Genomic DNA, 22,046 nt, shown 5'->3' with positions numbered 1-22,046 from the left:
GAGAGTTCTTCAAAAAAAAAACCCCCAAAATAGATAGATTTTGGAAAGTTTTTCAAAAATAAATTCAAGAAAAACATGTCTAATCATGTATGAACATTTCTAAACATGATTCCCTGTCTCTTTTATAGAAACCCTACCCTTCCAAAGGAGTCCTTTTACCTCAGAACTTCTGTTATTTGGAAAATCTACTCTTCAAAAATTTATTTCAAGTGTGGAAGTTGCAGGGCAGACGAGCAGACACCAGCTCATCAACATCGCCTCGCCACAACCACACCAGACCAGCCCAGAGCACCGTCGTACCGACCCAAAACCCACCATTAGCGAGAGCGAGATGTGAAGAGATGTGCGCGGACGAGGCCATTAGATGATCGCGGCGGCTAAATTTAAATGTCTGTGCGTTTAAGTTGCAAGGCAAAAATAAATCTACATAAAACGTAAACAACACAACACAAAGTTTCATCCCATATCGTATCGTGTTCGTATTCGTATTCGTTTGTTTCTGTTTTCTATTTCGCTTGTAATGACAGATCACAAGATCTGTGTAGACGGGTTGGGTGGATTTTTTGGGATTCGGATAGAAACGGGTTGTTGCCAAGGGGTCGCCGTCGTTTTGGGTTCTGCCGAGGGTTGTCTGGCCGGCTCTCTCACATAAATAAATAAATGTAAAAGGGATTTTTACATAGCACCCCAACTCGTTTATGCAAAATCCCAAAAACCAAAAACAGAAAAAAAAAGTTAAGGATTTTGACAAGGTCTAGACTTGATTACAAAAAGAGTGGGTAATAAAGAGTAAAGAGGGCAACAATGCACAAAGCAATCAAATATTTCCCTTTTTTGATGAATTCGTTATTGGATCATAAAGGAAAATATTAAATTACCAAGCAACTAACTGATTTGTAAACTTGATCACCTAGTGATACGAAAATGGTTTGGAAAAGAGCGGCACAGATGTCATCGGATCAAAATACACCCAAACTATAATCAATCAATGACTGGGTTGCTGTGAGCCAAGAATACTTTAATTTTTCGATTAGTCACAGCCGAATTCCTCAAGATTGAGTCACTTTTTGAAGGGATCTTGCGTAGGTCTTGAATGGTTTTACATAGCTTTTAAATATATCTTAAAAAAGAGCTTACATTGATCTTGGATACAAAAATATTACAAAGATCTGGAATGTATGTATCTTTAAAGATCTGGAATGTATGTATCTTTAATTATCCTTAAATATATCTTTAATAAATCTGATATAGTACATAGATAGACCTTACACAGATCCTAAATAGATCTTAGAGAGATCTAGATAACAATCCTTGGATCGTAAATTAAATATCTTTGCTAGACCATACATACATCTTACAGAGATCTTATTATATAAAGATCATAAGTAAGACAAAGATAGATCATAAGACTATAGATCTTAGATATATCTTACATAGATCTTACATACATCTTAAATAGATCTTAGATAGATCTTAAATAGACCATATCTTAGATTTTCATAGATCTTACATTTATCTTTAGTACTCTGATCTTAAATAATAAATTTCCAGCAAGTTATGCTTTAAAGTTCTTTAACCTTTGCCCTGCTTTTCACGGTTTTCCACTCTTGGCTCTTGGGCCCCCCATATTTCTAGAGATTCGTTTGCCTGGATTCCCCCATTTTAATGACCGGCTCCCCCAAGGACTTTGAGCTAGCTCCCCGCCCCATCCACCAACCAACCGAAAGATAATTTCATCTTTTGCGTTTATTTTTAAAATGCACTTTTGTTTCTTGTGGGGGGAACTTGTGGCATGAAAATGGAAAAGAGAAAATTTAAAAATAGAAATAAGCATTTCAATAAAATAAATAACACGAGACACAACACCCCCCAATGGAGGCCGGCCGGCCCCCCAACGAAATATTACCGGAGGGTTGGTTGGTTGGTGCTCCCCCCAACTGCAAAGGTGCAGTTTGTGGTCTCGACACGTCTGCATTTTCTTAATTTCATTTTCGTGTCTCGGTTCACGATCAATTTCATTCTAATGATTGTAATTAAAAACATTTTCCTATGGCAACTACGTACATACTACTGTCTGGGAGGGAGGGGGCCTTGGGGCCTGGCGGTTGGACGAGTGGGCGGTTGCAACAGACCTCAGACGCTCACGCGGCGTCGGAAAGCGAAAAAATTAGCGCTCGGTTGAATGCGAAATGAAAACAAGAAAAGAGAAAGGAAAGTAGCTGAAGAAAGGGATACTCTTTCCAAAATATAAATTATTTAAAATATAAAAGATTTAGTTCTTAAAACTATTCTTGACAAAACTTGTGACTTTAAAACTTAAGATCCTTTGAATAATAATTCTTATAGAGCCCTATCTTCCATATACCCTGATCCTATAGTGTAGTGACAACAATAAAAGCAATAATAATAGTGGGAACGACGTCAACAATGAGACAATGAGACAGAATCAGAGCTGAGCGCTACCATATCTGCGCGGTATCTGTGTGTGGGTGAATGGGTCGTCATCATGGCGAGTGGGTTGCCTGCCCTGCCCTGCCCCCCTTACGAGAGACCTTTCCCACCTCAACACCGACACCGAATTTCGTCAGATGAAAAGTACTATGTATAGAACGAGACGTCCTCGTCCCAACAGCAGCGGCGGCGGCGTCGTCATCTGTTGTGCATTTCAATTTGTAATTGTAATTGCATTTTATAAATATAGACTCGAGTCGGTGTGAGTTCAGACTCAATGAATTTTTGGAGGTCTGTGTGAGTGGGCCATCATCAAGTATCACATCAAAATCCAGACTGTTTTCAACTCACTATTCTCACAAACTAAAAGGATTAGCCCAAGTGGGTCAGGTCCAAACATACATCATAAAACGACATTCCAAGCATGCCGGCCCATTAAACCCGACATTATCATTACTGCATTTATGGCACATAATAGCTATGGTAATCCCCATCATATCATCATCATCATCACAAACAATATTATCATCCAAAAGCATCATCACTATTATCATCATTGTATCCCGTATCCCGGATGCATGAAAATGCAAAAAGCTGCAATGTCAAATCCAGAAACGGGTACAATGACTCAAAGATCTGTAGGAATGGTAGTGGTAATGGTGGTAATGGGCTATAAAAAGCAACCCAGCCGACTTTCCAAATGCCAATAGTCTTACTCACACACGATGTGTGTGTGTGTGTGTTGAAAATCACAGTCATTATGCATAGTATCTGTATCTTTTCTATTTCTAGTGGGAAACCAACAAGCGCCCAGGCGACATTTTGCAATAAACAACATTCCAATCTAAACATCCATACCTAACAGCAACGCCCCACCACAACTGCACCACTCCACCTGCTGGGGCTGACTTTATAGCACTATAGTGAAGAAAAATAAATAGCTATAGCTATGACTATACAGTGAGTGCAGTTAAAACAGCGCCAGGTCATTATGCGCATGTGTTGCCCATTATCGTAGAATCGTGCCGACGATCTCCAAACACGAGACTACTCTGTGTGTGCTGCAATAGCGGATGCACTGCCTAGCCGGCTAAGTTGCCCTGAAAAAAGTTGCCTCATAAACTAAAAACTAATAAAAACTAGAAAAAAAATTAAAGAGTCTATTTATTCCTGAAAATGACCTCAAACCCAGACATAGTCAAGGTCACTCGAAAATCACATGAACTGGATGTTTAAAGTTGAGGAGATTTTTGGAAATTCTCATCCAATCTCTAGCTAACTGGATGCTGACTAACTAACCTTCTGAATATCGAACGGCCTTGGGCTTTCAGGTAAGTTTAAACTTTAAACAATGAGCTTGGCCACCAACCTCCGCTGGCCAGTAAATTACTCCAAAAGCTGAAACGGTTTGAAAAAGATCAACAGAGGAGAGAAAATGGGCCATAATGTGGTTGCTTTTGCTCTTTTTTTAAAGACGAGGTGGCTTTAACCTGTATCTTTTTAGATGTAGTAATAGATTATAGATTTCTAGATAATATCTAGATGATATGGGATAGACTTCTAGATATTCAGATGCAGATAAAGTAATACTACTAGAAAGATAATATCTGGTATTTGTAAATAGAAATTTCTAGATATGTTTTGATATAGTTACAGATTTCTGTACCTATTAGATATAGTTATAGATACATAGTTATAGCTATAGCTTTAGAACCCTAATGATAAGAGTCCTGAATACTATTCTTTTTATGAAGATGTAGTTCCCGATTTCTATATAATATCTAGAAGGTATATAGGTAGACTTCTAAATCCTAGATGATTTCTTGATAATATCTAAAAGAGGTGCATAATAACATATACATCATATAGATACTATATTACTACTAGTTACTACTACATATAGCTATAGATTTCTGGAAAATAACTTCTATATATAGCTATATATTCCCTGATATAGCCACAGATTTCTTTCAAAGACAGATGAAGTACCTTTAGCCATCAATTGCTTTTACAACTTTAGTATCCCACAACAGCCATACCATACCATCCCATAACTTATTTCGAGAGACGTCTCCCTTCTCCCAAAGCCAACCAATGACATTGTCAATGTCAATAGCAAGATCGTTTCTTTCCGCTTCCTCCACAAACACAGATACAGATACAGATAGAGATACAAATACAGATGCAGATACTTCGGGAGAAACACTTGGAGGAGAATATGCGCATATGTTAAGATCTGGAGAGGGAGACCAGCAGCGCGCGGTGGCTGAGGCTGCGGCGATCTTGTTGCATACACTTAACGGTATTCAGGCTTTACCTGGTGGCGTTATTTTCCGTGGCGTCTCCGGCGTCTCACAGGCCTTAAAGCCAAGTGATTAATGGGCCCAAACGGCCAAGAGACATTGCCTTGTACGGGTTATGTTTGTGGTAATATCTGTGTGTACAGTGGTGTGTGGAGGAAACCGGGAAACTTTGCCGACTTTTATGAGCAATTAAAAAACTATTACTGCGACGGCCAAACGGCAAGCTGCATTGTTGTTTGTTGGCTGTCGGGTTTTATGTGCAACGATGACGTTTTTATGGGCGCCACTTGAGTGTGGGTCGAGGTTGCCGCTCTTCCAGCCTCAGAGGCCGGGCCGCGGCCGCGCATGCGCCCGTTTCTGACAGACTTCCTAAATGACGGAATGCGGAAATGTTTTATATCTCTGCCTTTAGGTTTTTAGATGCATAACTCAAAATGCACCCTAATGACACACATTTTCCCCTTTGTCTGGCTAATTAATTGACGGCCATTAAACTTGCTTTTAATGGAAAAATGAATAATAAAAGAAAAAAGAGATAGAGGCCTCGTAAGGCGACAACAAATTGTCATTAACGGGGTTGCTGCTGATCATTCAAACAAAACAGTAAACAAACAAAAAGACAGATGGAGTACGCTTATTTATGGTATTATCTGTAATTTATAACTCCTTATGGCATTTATCTCTTTCTAAAGGTATATTATTCCTCTCTTATTTATGGCCCACTAAAGTCTATTTTTAAAATCTACCATTTTTATCGATTGCTATTCTTAGCTCTTGTTAGTATCTAAAATTGTGTTTCCTTATTATCCAACAGTTAATTGTATTTTATAGATCTTTAATTTCAGTACTTTTCATACATTTTAGTACTTTGGGGGTATTTAAGAACCTGCAAAATATCCATAATAATGATGTAAACTGGAAAAAAATTGTTCTTTTAATTTCTTTATTACAAGTTAATTGTATTTTATAGATCTATAACTATCGTATCATACATTTTAGTACTTAAGAACTCTGTAAGAACCTCTAAAATATATCTATGTATAATTGAAACCTCTAAAAAACCCTCAATAATTATGTATAGTGAAGCGTAGTTATGTTTCCTATATTATCTTTATTGTTCGTAATATTCTATAGACCTTTAATTGATATATGATGAATATTAATAGCTGAGAACCCCTATAAGAACCTCTAAAGTAGAGCTACAATTATGATATGATAAGTATTAGTACTATAATATTATAAATAATGAAGTACCGTGAAATATAGGTGTGTTTTCTTCATCTATTCGCTATATTTTATAAAACTATGATTATTATATCATATATAACAGAACTTAAGAAATTCTATAAGAACCTCTTTTGCGGAATATCCTTCATAATGAGGTTCAGTGAAAAATCATTAATTTACTTAAATTAATGAAATAATTTAAATTATTTAATGAAGTAAATTATTTTTTATTTTATTTTATAGATCTACAAATATTAGTACCTATGGTATATTAATACTCAAGAACCTCTTTAAGTTGTCTCTCCTTATAAACTCCATTATTTATTATATTTCATTCTATACTTAGACAGAACCTCTATAATAAACTCTAAAATAGACTATTATAACTAACAACTATTATATCATAACTCTTAGTAGTCAATAATCTCTATAAGAAACCTCTCTATAATACCTAAGAATTCCTGAAACGAATAGAGTTCATTCTTTTAACGAAAGCTCACATTCCGCGACAAATCGAGAAAATTCTCACTTTGCATTCAGCTCCGATCGCATTCGCAGACACTTACTCTATCTCTCCTCAACTCTGTCTCTTTCTTCGCCTGTCTGGCCATTCCTTTCTGGCTCCAAAGTTCGAACCCTGGACTTGGACTTATTCACGCGCCGTTCACATAACTTGAAACGTGATTTTTACATGGCGAATGAGTCTCGATGAGATGATGCCACGATGCTACGATGCTGGGATGCTGCGGCTTCCTCTTCGTTTTCTTTTTTTTTTTTTTTTCAACTTCGAGGCATTCTTCACTGAGACAACAACAACAACATCAAGAGGAGGAGGAGAAAAAGCTACAGACATTGGAATGTGGCAGCGCCACTTTACACCCTTCGCATTTCGATTGTCGTCTGCGGCTGCAGCTGTTGCTACTAGTTTATGAGAGATACCATGGAAGAGAGGCAGGGAAATGGAGCGGAGAAAGGCGTGAAAGAGTATAGGAGGAGATGTACATACTTTCCTAGAGAATATAGATCTATAAGGCAAATTATTTAACAAATAGTGTTATACTATTAAGATTCTTTCTTTTCTAGAGGAGCTTGTTTCCGTATAAGCCCTCGCTGTTGAGAGCCATGCTGTTCGGTTACATCATTGCCCAGCACAGCACAGCACAGCCAGCAGTCGGCCATCAATCACACGCACAAAACGGAAATAAATATGGGAAGACACCGTGGGGAAATATGGAGAGCTGGGGGAGTAGGGGGCTAGTGGAGCGGATGTGCGTCTAATTGAGCAACTGACAAAATGTGCGCGTCTGGTCCTCTCAAAAGGCGGAAAGAACTAAAGGGGGCACGCCCGAAAAAACGCCCCGGGACTCCCGCCCTCATGCCAGGCCAGGCTGGTATCTCAATCAACGTGTGAGTGACTACACGAGTCGGAGAATGACTGACAGGCAACACGTGCTTACTCTCCAAGCAACCAGTTGGGCCATTAAAGCCAGAAAACAAAACATACAAAAAATACAAGACGAAGTAAAGAAAAATCTGCAATGGGGATATACCATTGAGGCAGGGTCCTATAGGCCTCTAAAATCATTTAGAGAATCCTTGGAGTATATAACTTTTCTTTATTTAGAACAATAAATTCTTAGAAGCTTTTCTTTCATTCAAATGTAGGACAAGTTGCAATTTAAATAATTTCCAATGAATGGAAACCACTCATGGGTCTTATCGCTGACCAGACAGCCACATCTTTCAGCCAGGTTGCCTTTCCAATTGAAACTATTTCCGGCCTCGGTTACGGACTATGGCTATGGTTCTGGCTCTGGCTCCACAGCAGACCCCAACCTCCTCATGATGGCAAAGAGAAACACATTAGTGCAATATAAAAATATTTGTGCAATTGCAATGGCATATGCCACATGCCACACGATGCCACTTCTCTGCTTCTCCCTGGATAGCCACCACGACCACTACCACGTCAAGCTATCGTCTCAAGAGTGATTCCGTGTGCAGTTGTGCTCCAAAACTGTGAAAATGCCCAGACGGTGAGTGTGCAATTGAGCGACTGCTGTTGTTGTTGTTTTTGCCACTGATGCGGTTGGCTGCCGTCCTCGTTAGAGTCTGGCCAGCAACTACCCATCATTGTTAGACACTAGAAGAGCTAGAAAGACTGAAAACCTTATAACAAAAAAGAGGTTTATTTCTTCTTAAATATTTATTCTAAAAATTAATTCGAAATTAAAAATAAAAACTTAAGATCTCCAAAGGGTATTAAAAGATTCGTTGCTGGTTTATGGACTTTCTCCAAACGATGCAATTTTTTCTGGATCTGGAAGAGGAACTGGAGCTGGCGCTGCTTCCAAGTTATTATTATTGCAGTTGTTGTTGCGACAGACGCGCCATTTGTTACACATTATTTAGAATCAGCCGCCATTTAACGCCACCGTCACCGCCCCAGATACTCCAGCAGTCCCCCCTTTCTGTAGTATCTTCATCCGGAATTTTTCCGATATTTATTGTTGGCGAGTTATTTGGAACTGGGCCATGCGGAAATACCAAAGTGAAATATGGTAGATGGGGATGATATATCCGGAATAGGAAAAAAAAAAACATACTACTCCCTCGCCGCCATGTCACCTATATCCAAGAGATACGTGTTTGGTTCGAAAACTTTCCCATTGACAATCAAATCAGCATAAATTTCTTGGAAAAAATTCCAGAACGTCGGCCAGAGACCAGAGAGCTCGGTACCCCATTGGAATGTGACACAAATTAAGCACAAACGAAGAAAATAAAAGAAAAGGAAAGAAAAGCGTATAGACATGGCAACAGTCAAGCTTATATTGAAGGTACTCTCTTCAGGGTGTGAAAATTTATAAAAATATAGCAACAGTCAAGTTTATATTTAAGGTAGTTTCTGGGTATTAATAGGAAAGTATTTTCTTAAAAATACTAAAAAGAAAGATGAGGTTAAACAGTATTTTTTATAAACGCTGAGCAACAGTTACGCATATATTGGATGTACTCTTTGAAATGTTCAAATATGGATGTTGGATATTTTTTTTAAAAGTATTTTCTAAAAAGAAAGAAAATAATAAACCGTTTTATTGATAGATACCCAAGGTGTTTCCTGGGTGTGAAAAGTTCAAAATGGAAACTAGGTATTTTTTGAAAAGTACATATTTTCTAAAAAATACTAAAGACCAAAGTTAAACATGAAAGTTGGAAGGTAGTTATTTAAAAAATATTTTTTTATAAAAAAAAAAATACTAAAACGAAAATAAGGTTAAACAGTGGTTTTAAAAATTTGTATAGAAACACCCAAATACAAGCACCTATTTGAGCCACTTTCTTGGTTGAAAAGTTCAAAGCAGTTCAACATAAATATTGGGTATTTTTTCAAAAGTATTTTCATAAGTATTACAAAGAATTCTGAGAAGAATATGTGAAGAAAACTCACCTTGGTTTATATAGTTTTTATGAAACTTTCTTCAAAAAGAAAACAAAGAAAATCGCATATATTATAGTCGAGGGAGACAGTGGAAATGCTGCTTAGGGGATCGGTATTTGGATCACTTCTATAACTCTCTCTCTCTCTCTTCCCCTTCTTGTTGGTATTTATGTTTGATATTTTCTTTTTTTTGTTATTCTGACTAGCAATTTGATTTATTTAGGTTATCATTTTTCATGATTTTCCGCGTTGTTGCTTTTGTTTTCTTCTTGATATATTCTCTTCTTGATAACATTCCACACACACTCTTTTCACATGATTTTCACTTTCACACCTTTGTGGCACTCGATGATCTTTCACGTGATCTCAATGATGCATCTTTTTGTCGTCGAACTGAAATGAGAGGAAAAAAGAAAGAAACACATTTTACTTATAAATTGGGAATAATTGAATTGTTTATTGGGTAACTACACCACCGGTTTGATTGAGAAATTCTTTTAATTAAAATTTCTAAAGAATTTATATACTTCTTGGGTATAGTTTCAAGAGAGCACCTTGACAAATCAAAGACAAAGGGTAGGAATACTTAAAAATTACATTTTTTGTAACATTAATCCACCTGATATTCCACAATTCCACAACTTGACCCTCGGATTTATTCCAAAAATTGCCACTAAGCCCCACCCAGAAAAGAACACTTTCTGACAAAAAAACACAAAAACTGTCTAGTGCAGCGGAAAAACTGTAAAAAGTATAAAAAAAAATATGTACAAAAACTTTATCAAACAATAAACGACAACTTATTACAACATCAACGCCACTAGACTTCTGCAAAAAACGCAAAATGTTGTTTTGGCACTCACGAACCACGCCTTTTTCTGCTGCAACTATGTAGAGGTCTTTGCTTATAAAGTGCAATCGAAAAAAATAAATAAAAAAACAAAAAAGTGAAAGAAAACATTAAACAATATCTTACGACTATTAGATACCTCAGATAGTTAGTTCTGAGAGGGAAAATATCTTTAAAATATTCCAGAAACCAGAAAAAGCTTTTCATTCATTTAATTAATTATTATATTTTTTATTAATTTTTTAGGTGACAGGGGGCCACACATGAACACCATTCTCTTATTTCACTAATTCCTTGATAAAAAAAAATGAAATAAAATAAAAACACCATCTGCGGCGGCAGCAAACTTTAGCCAGAAAAACAGCGCAGCTCAAGCATCAAAAAGCCACCGTCACGCCCCTCTTGAGTGCGCTTCTCGCCCACAACCCCACCCTACCCCTCTGGGTAATTCTTCCCCCAAACTCTTCTCACCAACAAATCGAGGCCAGACAGACAGAGTGCCTCTCTCTCTCTGTGTTGGAAGACCCACCTCCTCTTAAAAGTCACGTGGGGTGTTGTGTGCGGCACGCGAAATGCAAAAAAGGAAATTAAAAAAAAAAAATAGAAAGGAAAACTGCTGAGGTAAAGCGAAAATAAATAAATTATTTCTTTTGTATATTGTATTATTTAGTTTTAATTAATATTTGTGTTGGAAAAGCTCATATTAATCTACAATAAATTATTTTATTTATTTTAATTTTAATTACAAACCATAATGGCTTAAAAATAATTTATTTATTTACGGTTTGCCGGTTTGGCCAAAATGTGTATTTTGGTCAAGACAACACCCACAAACAAAACTGGGAGGCGCGTCGCCGGCATTAAAAATGTGCTGCACCAGCAAGAGAGAGAATGGTAAACGGGTTTAGGCCATATTCCTCGTTGATTATACCCTCATATTTTATTACCTTCTTAATTAATAAATATCTTAAAAATATTATAAATTACTAATTTTAATCTATATTTATTTAACATTAATTAATTACAAACATCTGCTTAAAAATAGAAATACCCTCGCCAGGGTATTTTAAAAAAGCGCCAGGCGTGCAAGAAGCGCAGCAGCAACAGCGGCAGCGACAGCGGTGCCGGCAGCGACGCCGTGCCGGCCACCCTCGAGATGACGTTGACCCCGAAAAATGACGCGAAGCGCAATGTGTGAAAACGAAGCGAGCGAATGAATGCGAATGCGAATGGGAACGAAAACAAACTGAAATCTAATAACGGCCCGGTGTGGGTGCAAGCGAGAGGCCGAATGCAGCTGCGCTCTCTTTTACACGCCGCCGTCTGTCTGGGGCTCTCTCTCTCGGCGGTTGTATTTTGCGGATAGACGTGTTAAGGCGCAGTGCGTATAAAAACACGCAGACAGGACGAAAACAAAGTGGAAGCAGTAGGCGGAGGCCAGACAGAAAGAGACGGCGACGAGAGAGAGAGAGAGAGAAGAGAGCCAGACTCACAGAAGAGAGTAAACAGAGAGCGCATGCCTGCGATAAGAAACCTGAAGGATGAGTTCAGAAAAGGTGGGTTCCAAAAGGTAAATTAAGGATGCCTTTAACCGATGAAATAAATTAAAATTTATTTTATTTTATGTAAAGTTTGTATGTTTTTAATGGAAACATGATGAAAAGGACATAAAATCGCAGTGGAGTGCCTATCATAGACGTGGAGAGCAAACAAAAAGCCGGAGGCCGCCTGCATTTGTATTAGTATCTGTGTGATAAGGGCGGCAACGCGCCACTCTCAGCATAAAACAAAACAAACCAAAAGAAGAATAAGAAGAGGCAGAAGAAGAATCTAATCTATTAGTTTTATTTTAAATACATATTTTTAGATTAACTTGCATCACGAACTGCAAGCGAACTGAAATTTGAATAAAAACCATCTTTTGAATAAATAAGAATTTTTCTCACGGATAGAGGTCGCAAAAAAAAAAAACAAGAAAAAAAAAAGCGAAGCGCCAGAAGGGGAATAAAAACAACAACAACAACTACTACTTCCATAAGCCATAAAAACAACACCAACAAAACAAAGTCGCTTATGAATGAAAAAGAAGACGCACAACTGTCTCGTTCTCCCCTCAAAATATGCATGCTGTGTGTGAGCGAGACAGTTTTGCATGCGTGTGTGAGGAGTGCAGAATGCGGTCGTTGGCCCTTGTCTGGTGCTTTTATAGTTGTTGTTGTTTTGCGGCGCAATGTGGTACAGTGACTACCAAAAAATACTAGCAGCCAGCCAGCCAGCCAGCCCAGCAGCAGGAGCAGCAGCCGTTTGTAAAAAGGCCCAAAGAGTGGAGGAAGCAGAAGAGAAGAAGAGGAAGGGAGGCAGCGGAAGCAGCGCCGTCACCTAAATGGGTTGCAATAAAAAATTACACATGCGGTTGTAAGTTGTAAACCTGCGGTTGTACGCTTAGTTGGTAGTTGTAGTTCGTTTTTCGATTTTTTAACACCAAACTCTATATTGTTAACAGTTATTTTTTCAAGCCAATAGCTCTGCTAATTGAGAAACAGAGGAGAGGTTGGGGGGGAATGGAAAACTTTCATCAAACGACGCCGCCTAATTAAAAAACCATTAAAATTTAAAGCCACCTCCTATGCATAGGGGCTAATAAATACATAAATTTTGCAGCACCACCAAGCTACAAAAAAAATGAAAAAATTAACAAAAAAAAGGAAAACAACGCTAAAATTAATTACCTCACGAAACAAACAACCAGAAGGTAGCAGCAGCAACTGCGATAAAAGCCAGAAAACAAAAAAACGGAGAAATGAAATGCAGCCGAAAGTACATTGGGTTGGGTTTCAAATAAGTCGTCCCAAAAAGGTACAGTTACCTTTAAAAAATAAAGAAACTTGAAATATTTAATGGCCATTAGAGTGTAATCTTGGAGCAAAAATTACATGCCACTTTGCCTCTCATGTATTGTGTGGCATGAGGCATGAGTCAAGAACTTTTCGAGACCACTATCCTAAGGACTTTAAACTTTCAATCCCAATGTCTGGGATGTCTGGAGTGGAGAATCAATGTGCAGAGTCAGCGTGGCAGGCAGGCGGACAAAAAGCGGAACATCATGGAAATGTGTCTAAAAATAAACTTGTGCAACAATGTTGCAAAAGCAAACATCAGCAGACAGTGACACAGAGTGCGACCAGGCCAGGCCAGGCCAGGCCAGACAAGAGCGAAGCAGTGGTGCGGTGCTCTTGGCCAGACGGCGACGGCGACGGCAACGGCGGCCTTTCTTCTGGGCCCTCTCCTCTTGTACCTCGTCTCGGCCATGTCTCACTAGGTTTGTCTGCCGAGTGCCGCCGTCTCATTCCGATCCATTGTTTGGGGAGGGGTCGGGGTTGGGGCGAGAGGGGCTGAGGCACAACAGCAATGACAATGGCTAAAAGGAGCAAGCGCAGCAGCTTTAAAAAGAGAGCAAGTTAATGGCCAAATACACTTTTAATTCAAGGGATATGATAGATTAAGTTTATTTGGCTTAATAATTATTATTAATTATTAACCCTTTACATGGTGGTGATGCAGATCTGCATCATACCGTTTAAATTCAATTATTTATCAAACTGCGTTACAAAACTGTATAAAAACTTTTTTATGCAGTTCAGAAACTTTCGTTTTTTATATAAAAAGTGTTGATCACTCAGAATTCTGTCCAATACTCAACAGGTGATTACTTTTCCAACCAATTTGGTGAATGTGGTAATCTGAATTGGTTGTGCAGTTTCTGACCCAAATTTAAAAAATCAAAAAAAATTGTATAGTTTATTCAATTAATGTTTAAAAACAGGTAAATATTATATTTAGTTGTATATTATTGAGTTTTTGTGTTTGTTGCATTATAATACAATTAAATCATTAATTTCGCTAAGTTTAAAAAATCGGTTTTTTTTGCTTTTTGTAAAAAAAAATTAAGAAAAACCAACCTTAAAAAAAAAATAAAAAGAAGTGTATTTTTTATTTTCACTTATCTACCGAACAAAAAAAAATCAAGAAAATCGGAGTTATTGCCATGTAAAGGGTTAAAATATTTTTTATAAATATTTTTTTTTATAATTTTTGGTAGGAAATTATATGTTTTTTTAACCTTTAACCTGTTTTTGTAGCCCACCTTCTTGCATAAAAGTTATAACCCCTTAAAACAGAGTATACTACATGATATATATACACACATAGTATATGGAGTGCCGATTTGGGCGCGTGAAGCACGCGAAGCGAAGCTTTAAGATTTGTGGCCAGGGGAAAGGGGGGTAGGCTTTCCCAGATGGAGGTCAAGGGAGGAGCAGAGCCCAGGAAGGCCAGAGAATCCAAGAGAAGCATACCATACCATGCCGCATCCACTAATCGCAAAATTTACGAGTACAGTTAAAATAAAATCATAAAAATGTCTTCATGATTGTTGTTTTGCGGCTTGTTGTTGTTATTGTTGTTGAGGCAGGCAAACAAGAAGACAGAGACAGGTAGAGACCAGAGTTTAGTTTACATTTTACATGATGGAGTAGTTGAAGAAGTTGTGGCCTGGAATTTCTAAGAAACACTTGGAAAACAACTTCCCGCGCACACGTCTTTCTGACAACAACAACAACACACAGGTCAGTGGCTGGAAACAGTCCTACCCCCCTACCTAGTATCCTATTCAGGCAAAATCAAGAAAAAGCCGTTTATTGAGAAAATGTAATGAGCAATCCTATGTATAAGCTGGGAGATCATTGGCGAAAAAAAAAGGTTTCCCTCAGGTTACCACCGCCGAGTGAGTGCCTTTAACTCATTTTCCAGTTCATTGGAAATCGGAAACCCAGCAACAAAGGTGACACCGTGCGGTGTTAAGACAAAGTGACAGGATATTTCTAAGCACAAGTACAGGAGAGGTATGTACATCATGAAGAAGGATTTGCATAGAGGACATAGAGGATGACCTACTGGAGATACAAAACTTGTGGTTTGGTTTCCCAAAAGTAACATCTATAGATAGTTATAGCCTTTTAACTTCATTAATCTTAAAAGTATAGCCTTTTCTCTGTATAAGAGCTGTAGGATATAGTCGGACAATCCTAATAAAATTTTGTAGAGCTGATTATTTGGTTAAAAAAGGATTTTGTGGAAAGTCCCAACCTTCTATCTTTAAAAACACTAGAGTTATGGCCTGTCCGATCGTTTCCATCTATAGGAAATAATCTGCCAATCCTTCTAAAATTTGGTAGATTTGATAATTTTGCACAAAATATAATCCATAGAGAGTGATATCCTTGTAACGTGAAAAAAACATCAAAGTTATGGCCAGTCCGATCATTCAGTTTAATAAAAGCTTTAGGATATAGTCGACGGATAAAAGCTCCTTCTGACCAATATAGTGGATGTTAATAAAATAAGGATGTGTGCAAATTTTGAAGCCGAAATCTTTAAAACTGAGATACTAGATTACTTATCTATATCCACTCTATATACTATATCTACTCAGGAGGTGATCCTTTCTCCTTCTCTATGTAGACTACCTTCGGCATTATAGCTTATAATAACAGGAAATCCAAAAGTCCTTCACGGGCAAAAGAACGCCCCAAAGATAAAGTGCCAAAAAGAGGCAGCTATAACGGCGATATTGCTGACGCCCTGCCCTGCCCTCCCCCTGGCTTAGATTAGAAAGAAAGCTAAACAAATGCTTGGCAAAGAACAAGCGTATTAACTTTGAAACGGCTAACGGCGAAAATAACACGAACAATGCGAATGCCGTCAGCCAATCAATAGATATGCAACGCGGATGGGCCCACGCATTAAAAACAAACGCAAAAGGAAAACAAGCCAGCAACGAAGAGGGGTGGGGGAGACTTGGGGGCAGACGAAAAGTGAGCGGGCGTTGGGCTTATCTCGTAATGTTTATGAAAATTACTATAAATACAATACGAAAGCAGCGGCGAAACAAAAAAAAGCGCAGCCGCCCACCCAGCAGCAACGTCGTTGGCGTCGACGTCTGCGTCAGCAGAACACAAACAAAATGCTCCCAAGCGCCACACCACACACACACACCCCGATACACACACACCGATACCGCATCACATCACCATAAAAAGACAAACAGCAGCACGCACTTTATCAAAAACAAAATAGAAGTGCTCTCTCTCCCTGTCGGGCATGGGGCTGCTCTTGGGGCTCACCTTCTCGCTTTGCCTGCATGCCCCCATGTGTGGGTGACCGAGAAAGAGCGAAAGAGAGAGATAGCGCTCATAGAACTGCAACCACGTGTGTTGTTTATTACACCCATACACTGGCACAACAACAGCCAACGGAAAATAATAAACGAATGTCAATACCAAAACGGAATCTTTAAAAACAAGAAAAACAAATAACTGCGCAAAGCGAAATGCCGAAAAACCAAAAACAATAAGCAGTGCGAGTGGGACGGCTGAATTGAAAAGAGATCGAGGAGAGGCATGAATATTAAAATTGTTAGAGGTCGTGGGTGCTCAAGGGGCGAGGTGACGGGGGAGGTACATATGTAATTGTACATTTAACAGTTCATTGGGAGTATCATAAAATAATAGGATACTGGGCTGATAAGCTCGTAAGCCCGTTAGTCACTCCATCTTTCATCAAAACATGAAAACAAACAGTTCGCCATTGGCCGGGCCAATTGTTGATTCATGTCTCGGTGTGTGTGTGTGTGTTTATGTCGCAGAATAAGATACAGAATAAACTGATCACAAGATCCCAGTACCCAGTTCCCATAACCATTTCACAAAAAACCACGTCATCGGGTCTGTCTACCACCCCCCCATCTAATCACATTTTTTTTACGCATAATTCTTTTCCAATTATTCGCATTAACAGTTATTAATGTACAGTGGGAACAGGAAGTGACTATAGCAAGAAATTCTTTTCAAATATTTTATTAATAAATTTCTTTTGATTTTGAAATTCTTGAAACTATTATCTTGCTTTACTATTTTGATGCTTTCTGCGTAGGCGCGTGAGTGCAAAGTTTTGAAGGGGGAGTGGGTGGGTGGCTAGACGGTCGTCATACGACCCTCGTACATGCTGCTACATATGTCATGCGTTCATGTGCTCTGTTGTTTTTTTTTCTTAGTGTTTTTGTTATTGTGTTCTGGGTAATATTTACTTGGACCTTAGACTCTCTTTCATGATAAGACTCTGATTCGAAGCACCAGCACCAGTACCGGGGCTGGGTGGGTAAGATGGGTGGTGTTTGTAGTTGAGAATGGAGCCACACTCTGATGGCTGATGGATGCGTATGCCGCTGCCTCGCTTCTCTGATTCATACACTCTGGGAATACACAAATATTCGATTTATTCGCCAGGCCACCAGGCACATGCAAATAAAAACACAATTAAATGCGAATTTAAAGGCGAAAACAAGTTGACTCACACAAAGCATATACACTGTAATTACGTAATTGTTACAAAATTTTCTTAAGATAACTGGAAACTAATTTTAATTAGAAATTTTAGTTATTTCTCCAAAAACCCCTTTCTTCATTTGACAATTATTTGAAATCCAATTCCTTTTTCAATTCAAAACAAATAACCAAAACAACAACAAGAACCAGCAGAGCAATAAACTCCCAGTGCGTGCATGCATGTTTTGTGGCGAGGGAGAGGGATGGGGCGTGTGCTGGAGCGATTAGAAGACGCGCGTCTAAGTTCAAGGCCAAGAAGTTCACAGCATAAGCAGCGAAAACAACAACAACCAGAACAAAAGCAAAAATAAAAACAGCAGAATGAAAAAAACACAAAGTGGGAGAGTGAGAAAGAGAAGCAAACGCAGCAGAAAAAAGTGCACACAAATTTTGTTTGCCCATGTATGTGTATGTGTGTGTGTGAGCTGTTTTTTGTTTTTGTTGTTGTTTTTGTTTTATTTTTGCCATCACAGCTAAAAGGTCAATGACACCTGTCTGTTTGTCTCGCTCGAAACACACACACACGAACACACACACATACGCTTATCACACCGGCCACTCTCTTTTGGTTTCGCGCCCTCTCTCTCACCCTCATGCGCGGCAAGGCAACATTTTAGACATATGGTCAGAGCTTTTTTTTGTTTTTTTGTTGTTTTTTTTTTGTTTTTTTAACTTTTTGGTTTTATTTTTATACCTTTGTGTAGAGTATTTTAATTATGGTCATGTATTTCAAAGCCGAAGAGTAGAGCAACTTCTAGAAGAATTAAAGAAAACTTAAAATTAAGCATAGTTTTTTTAAGAAAAGTCTAGAAGTTTTCTCTATAGTATATTATAATTTGTTTTTTTTTTTTGCCACTGTTAATCAGTGTGGCCAAGTTATGCGCTAAAATTCCCAATGAGTGGTGAGGCGGCTATTGAGTCATACGTCATCAACAATAGCCGGACAAACAATTTCCGGTTTTGCGGCCCCACCATAATAATAATGAAAAAAAAAACAAAATACAAGACAAATATCAAAAATAACGCACAAATAACATAAAAACAAAAACATAAAAAGAACAACAATCTTGGCCCGGGTTCCGTCATTGCCTCATCCTCTTCTAGATCTTTTTTCGATCTGCTTTATTTTGGTTTTATTTCTTCAACAATTTGTTTTTGCGGCATCTTATTTTTGTCACAATACTGACACACACACACACACAACAGGCATTTACACACACCCATACCATGGTACGCAGGCAAACTCGATTTAAAAATAAATAAATTACGCACAAATACAAATACATTGGCCAACATTCCTCGGGCCTCGTCAAAAATATAGCATGATTAATACAAAAATGCGCAATTCTTGCTTGATTTTTCTCATTTGGTTTTTTTTTGTCTTACTATTGATTCTTATTGTTGTTAATGTTCTCCTTCCCCAAAAAAAATACTATTTCCACCCACCCATCTCCTTATTTTTTTTTATGGCATTTTTCTCTTATTATACAATAATAACGAGAATATAATAAGAGCACACCATCGCACAGCAAGTGGGCAGTCCAACCGAACACCACAAATAACAACAACAATCGCAGCGGCATGCCAATTAGTGCTTATGCTTTTTAATTAGCGAGCGGGTGCTGGCTCCATCCTTCCATCCCCCCAGTGGACTATATTCCAATTTCTATCCCCCTCTATGACCCTATTTCTAATGCCCCCAAAAAATATTTCTAGTTATTGGTGTTATTGGTTTTTTTTTATAAAGGATGTCTTCTAATATAAAGATAAGGATATCTTAAAGATATTATCTTTAGCTACATATAATAAATAATATATCTTTAATATTTAATTGTTGCAGGAATCTCCATTATTTGATGCTTTTCATTAAGGATCTTTTCTTATAAAAAGACATTCAACCATTTTTAATAAATAATACATCAATAATGGTTTTTATTTAACAGTTTACTTTCCATTATAATAGCTATCATATATTTTATTCAGTATCTTTTCTTATGTATCTTTTCTATCTATTTCTATGTATATTTAACCATTTCTTATAACTAACATATATTAAATTAAATTTTTTTTTGTTAGTTGCACGTGTTTGAAACTCCATTATTTTGTCGCACTAGTTTGTGGCACTGAACTCGAAATGGGGGGGGAGGGGGAGACAAAAAAAAAAAGAAAACAAATGTGACGGAAAAAAGTGCTTCGTCATGACTTTTTGACAGCCAATGAAATTATGTGGTGCTGGTGCGCAACTTTGTAGTTAATTAAACACATTAAAATGGACGTAAACATTTTTTCGGTGCTCAAATATCGAAATAAAAAGATCGTTTAAGCAAAAACCTTGACAAATCAACAGGTGAGTAAGCATAAAATGTACAATTTATGAAATAAAGTTGATCAATAAAAATTAAAGCCTATGCCAGGGGGAGTGTAAAAATAATACCCTAGGGGACTCTTGGGAAGGCTATACATAATTTTTTGTAGTATAAAGTTTATGTTTTCTTTGTAAAGTTTTAATTAATAATTTTAATTAATTAATTGCCAAAAACAACTTGAGACCCAAAAGTTGTATATTTGGAGCACTTTTGTGCGTAAAATAGGAATAAAAACAACAACAAGACATCCCACAAAAAACCGGCAGCAATCGAAATTCTTTCATTGCTCCTTCTTCGCTTCTCTCCGCGCAGCCGCAAGAGAGAAAGCCAGAGAGCGAGCGGTATAGAGAGAGAGGGGTCCAAGAGTGAGAGCGAGGGAGTATGCTGGCTGCGCTGCTCATTCACAAAACAACTTGGCATAAATTGCTGCGTAGTAATTTCGTAGAGTATTTTCCTAGTTACGTTTTCCACTACTTTTATATTTTATTTTTCTAAAAAGATCTTTCAGGACTCACCTTTTTGCATCCCGATTACTGTTAATCATTTTTAATTTATGTTGTTGTTGTTGTTGATATATTTTGTGTTTTTGTCACTTTTCTTACAATTTATTTTGGTATCGATTTCAAAATAGAACGACGCACTTTCCCAGACGCAGGCGTAATTACATTTTTTCTTATGTTTTATTCGCGTGCTTTCTTTTTGCGCCGCAACTTCACAACATGCTCTATGTACCGCTATGTACGCGTGTGTATGTGTGTGTACAAATTTTATTTATTTATTTACCGTGGATTTAACACACACTCTCTCACTCTCGCACTCCCAGGCACGAAGAAAAACGCCACTTGTATTTCATGGAATTTCGGGCGCCGCCGCTCGTTTCCAAATATTTTTTCAGACAATTCCGACTCCCAGCGCTAAAATTCGCCTTTATTTACGTATCTTCCATTCAGGAAATGCGTTAAATTTCACTTGCGGCTGATTATCCGTTAAAAACCGCGCCTCCTGGCCAATAATTGCCCCGCGTCGTGCTTCACCTTGCATTTAACAATTTTGTTAACAATTTCACTTAATGCCGGACATTTTCCCGGATTCCGGCTGCGAAAAACCAGAAAATCCCGCGACGCGTCCGTTTTAGTGGGAAAATTTGTTGTCGGCAGTTGCACACTTTTTTTTTCTAGCTAGCTAGATTTACCGCGTCCGTTCTTTTTATTTTTATTTATTTTTGCGATCACTTTCCGTGCCTTCCGTGGCTTCTGAGGTTTCTCTTGGAGCGCCCGTTTGACACTAAATTTTGCCAGTGTTTTCATTTTCTCCGAAGTTCGAGGGAAGTTCGAACAGGTTCGATTCGAACTCCAGTGCTGAAAACTTTCCATTTTTTTACGTTTTCCAACATTTTGCTGCAGAAAAAACACTTCGAACACTAAATTTCGAATCGAACCGCGGGAAAAAACGGTAGAAAATGTTCAAATTTTTAAAGATTTTCACCCGCACGCAGAGAAACTATACTACACTATATTATAGTACTATACTATACCATATTTCCGATCATGTACGATGTTGCAGCTCCCACCCGGTTTTTTTTTAGAGTAAAATTTGAGTTTCTCACTTATTTTTTCACTCTATCGCCAATCATGAATTTGAATTTATTTTTTTAAAACGAAAATATTCACCTTTGAAGTACTAGTATGTGTAATATTGTCATCACATCATTGCCTCGTTATTTTACAATAAAATTTTAATGTAATTTTTAAAATCTAGAAATATTGTGGCCTAACAGAAATCCAACAGATACACCACTAATACTGTCTGCGGGTAAATTTCTTGTTTATTGGTATTTTTCTGATATTTTCTGTTTGGTCCTACTATGGTCCTACTTTCTGGCGCAACTTGGCGGGCCAAAGGCTGTTTGAACTCAAAAACGAAAAACAATGCTGTAGAAAAACTCATTTTTTAAAACATAGATAA

At 37.8% G+C, this 22,046-nt stretch overlaps 1 protein-coding gene across 1 annotated transcript in view; it reads right to left on the bottom strand.

Annotated features, from left to right (window-relative positions):
- The window catches only part of InR (Insulin-like receptor), a 44,167-nt gene extending 22,790 nt beyond the window's left edge, over positions 1-21,377 (bottom strand). The window contains exons 1-2 of the mRNA XM_043212278.2: positions 20,597-21,377; positions 9,433-9,816 (exon numbers count right to left, since the gene is read on the bottom strand). The gene's annotated coding sequence lies outside the window, so the exon portion shown is untranslated. The remainder of the gene's footprint in view (positions 1-9,432; positions 9,817-20,596) is intronic.
- Between the last annotated feature and the right edge of the window lie 669 nt (positions 21,378-22,046).

This window comes from Drosophila bipectinata, chromosome 3R (genome assembly GCF_030179905.1).
Source record: "Drosophila bipectinata strain 14024-0381.07 chromosome 3R, DbipHiC1v2, whole genome shotgun sequence".
Lineage (NCBI taxonomy): Eukaryota > Metazoa > Arthropoda > Insecta > Diptera > Drosophilidae > Drosophila > Drosophila bipectinata.
Note: the sequence above shows the minus strand (reverse complement) of the source record. Positions and strands in the feature narration are given on the sequence as shown.